This window comes from Octopus bimaculoides, chromosome 14, assembly GCF_001194135.2.
Source record: "Octopus bimaculoides isolate UCB-OBI-ISO-001 chromosome 14, ASM119413v2, whole genome shotgun sequence".
Lineage (NCBI taxonomy): Eukaryota > Metazoa > Mollusca > Cephalopoda > Octopoda > Octopodidae > Octopus > Octopus bimaculoides.
The window spans coordinates 5,554,704-5,557,788 of NC_068994.1; the positions used below are offsets into that span (position 1 = coordinate 5,554,704).

General features: G+C 37.6%; 1 protein-coding gene across 1 annotated transcript in view; it reads left to right on the forward strand.

Moving 5' to 3' along the window:
* LOC128249355 (multiple epidermal growth factor-like domains protein 10) overlaps window positions 1-3,085 on the forward strand; it is a 32,622-nt gene that overhangs the window by 24,566 nt on the left and 4,971 nt on the right. The gene's annotated exons all lie outside the window — the stretch shown is intronic.

A 3,085-nucleotide genomic window follows, 5' to 3' on the forward strand; every position in this document is an offset into this window, starting at 1 on the left:
AATGTCGGTTATTGTTTTTTTCTCTTCTTCTTTACAGCCTCCACCTATAGTAAAGTTATCGTTCATACTCTGCCTCATGAAAGGCTTTTGATAGTTTCTGGTCATACAGTCCCCTATCCATTGCAGTTTTATATCATACCCTTCTCAGCTTTATTTGATCTTATTTTCACACAGTTTTGTTCTGCTAAACCTTGTCATGCATTGGTTACCCTGCACATAGTTCTCTTCCTAACATATCAATGTGATATTATCCATTTTATAATTTGATTTTAGTTTGCAATGGTTTCTGTTGTTGCATCGCCAAGCTTTCCTTTACCGCCTTCGTTTATCACGGCGTTAGTTTCTGTATATTTGGCATCCATAAAGATTGAAAGTTAGATTGTTTTTGCTTTTTGCGATCTATGCATCCAAGAATAGTTTACTCTCTATTCTTTCGTGCAAGTTGTTTTGATTAATTATGAATGGTTGTTCATCGGAACACCACTGATAATGGCGGGGAAGCCATCAAAATTAACGGTTGAAAAACAATAATATAAGTAAATATAAGACATTGCAATTTAGAAAGAATTTAATAAAATGATTTCAAAATAATATAAAGAAAATAAAGAATATTACTGGTTTCGATAATGAATCTCATCTTATTACATAGCAGTAAAAAATTCATAAACATTTGCAGTAAAAACAGTTTGTCTTCTGCCTGGTGGTCAAAAACAGGTTTGGAGATTTTTCGTTGAAATCTTCTTCAAATATAGTTGGATAAAAAGTTCAGGGTGTTAGAGATAAAGAAAGGGGGTGGAGTTGTCTATTTCTAAAAGCAATAAACAATACTCTGTGGATTCCTCTCAAGGGTGTGGCTTAAAGGCATTTATTGAATGGGTTTTGTGTCCAATTGTGTGTGTGCGCCCGACGAGCGTGTGCGTTTGTAGTGAATGTTCTTTCAATGTGTTTGGAATGTGACTAGCTGTGTGTTGATAGGTGTGTATCCTGTGATGAATGTATTGTGAAAGAAAACTTGGGAATTTCGTTTGCGTTTACTCTTTTACTCTTTTACTTGTTTCAGTCTTTTGACTGTGGCCATGCTGGAGCACCGCCTTTTAGTCGAGCAAATCGACCCCAGGACTTATTCTTTAGAAGCCTAGTACTTATTCTATCGATTTTTTTGCCGAACCGCTAGGTTACGGGGACATAAACACACCAGCATCGGTTGTCAAGCGATGTTGGGGGGACAAACACACACATACAAACATACACACACACATACATATATATATATACATATATACGACGGGCTTCTTTCAGTTTCCGTCTACCAAATCCACTCACAAGGCTTTGGTCGGCCCGAGGCTATAGTAGAAGACACTTGCCCAAGATGCCGCGCAGTGGGACTGAACCCGGGACCATGTGGTTGGTAAGCTAGCTACTTACCACACAGCCACTCCTACGCCTTTGATGTTTTTTTTTTAGTGTCTCCACTTGTGTGTATGTGTGTGTGTTTTTGCATTGGTTTCTTTTGTGTGTATGTGTTTGTGAGTTTGTGTATGTGTACAGACGTGTGTGTGTGTGTTTGTGCTTCAGTGTATGTGCAGAGGTGTATTTTTTTGCGATTTTTCCTTTGTCCGTATGTGTGTGTGCATGTGTGTATGTGTGTATGTGTGTTTGTGTGTTTGTTTGTACGTGTGTTTGTGATTGTATGTGTTTGTGTGTGTGTGTGTGTGTGTGTGTGTGTGTGTGTGTGTGTGTGTGTGTGTGTGTGTGTGTGTGTGTGTGCAGAGGTGTGTGAACGCTTTTGTGATGTTTTTTTTTTGCGTGTATGTGTGTGTGAAAAGAAAACACTTAATCTTAGATTTGGCCCCAAGCAGTAGAAAATACTCCCTCAGAAAAGAATAGAAAATAATTCACAATCTCTTCCCAAATCTAGGATGCATACTATCTCTTTGTCGATTTCCTCCTCCAATTCCACACAGATTTCCTTCTGACATTATCAGATACCAGTTTATTCTTAGGGTCTCATGCAACTTCCTGATCTATCAAGGATACGTCTGTCAAGGATACGTCCGATCACATTATGTATGTAACTCCTTTAGGTACTGAGAGGCCTAGCCGACGTGGAGTACACGAACTGTTCCTGGTTGGTCACTACTTCTTTTGCCATCCCTTCTACATCCTTGCAACAGTCAATATGGTCGGTATATTAATAAATATTCCTTGATCGTTTACTTCTGATGATGACCATCTGTGCGTGAAATATATCATGTTATTAAATTTATTCCTTTTTCCGCATTGTAAAAATCTGCCTTAGTTTGCTCATTTTACTAATATTTATAGTAAAGCCGCTTATATTGGTTTTAAATTTGGGCACAAAGCCAGTAATTTTGAGGGAAGGGCTGAGTCGATGACATCGACTCTACTAATTAACTGGTATTTATATTGTCGACAGCGAAAGGATGAAAGGTAAAATCTTCCTCAGTGGAATTTTATCTAAGAACTTAAAGACGGGCGAAATACCACTAAACATTTTGATCGGTGTGGTTAAGATCTTGCTATCTCACCGCCTTATAATTTCACTAAAATTAAAAGCAACCTACGAATGGTATGAATGGCGTTAAACAATTCAAAGAAAACAACATGAATAGCAGCAGAAAGCATAAAAGTGTACTGTGTCCTCAAATTTCCTCTTCGATGTACTGAATTTGTAACTGTAGAGGAGACACTCATTGACCACCAGCGACCACGAAGAAAAAATTTGGTTGGCTGTGAGTATATGCTATTGACGATGCCTAAGGAGCTGGAAATGCATCCATCAAACATTCTTTGCAGCAGCTGTTGCGATGATTTTCATCTAACGCCGATATGTATTTTGTTCCTAAACACAGCACATCCGTAAGACATAACACCGGAACACTACCGTAGTAAATTTGTTTCATTTTGTACCTACACTGCATATGATGCGCAGATGACTATGGCTGTTTACGCACACTCACACACACTTAAATATATTAATATATGCGTGTGCATTTCTGTGTAATATATATGCATATATGTGAATATATATATATATATATATATATATATATATATATATATA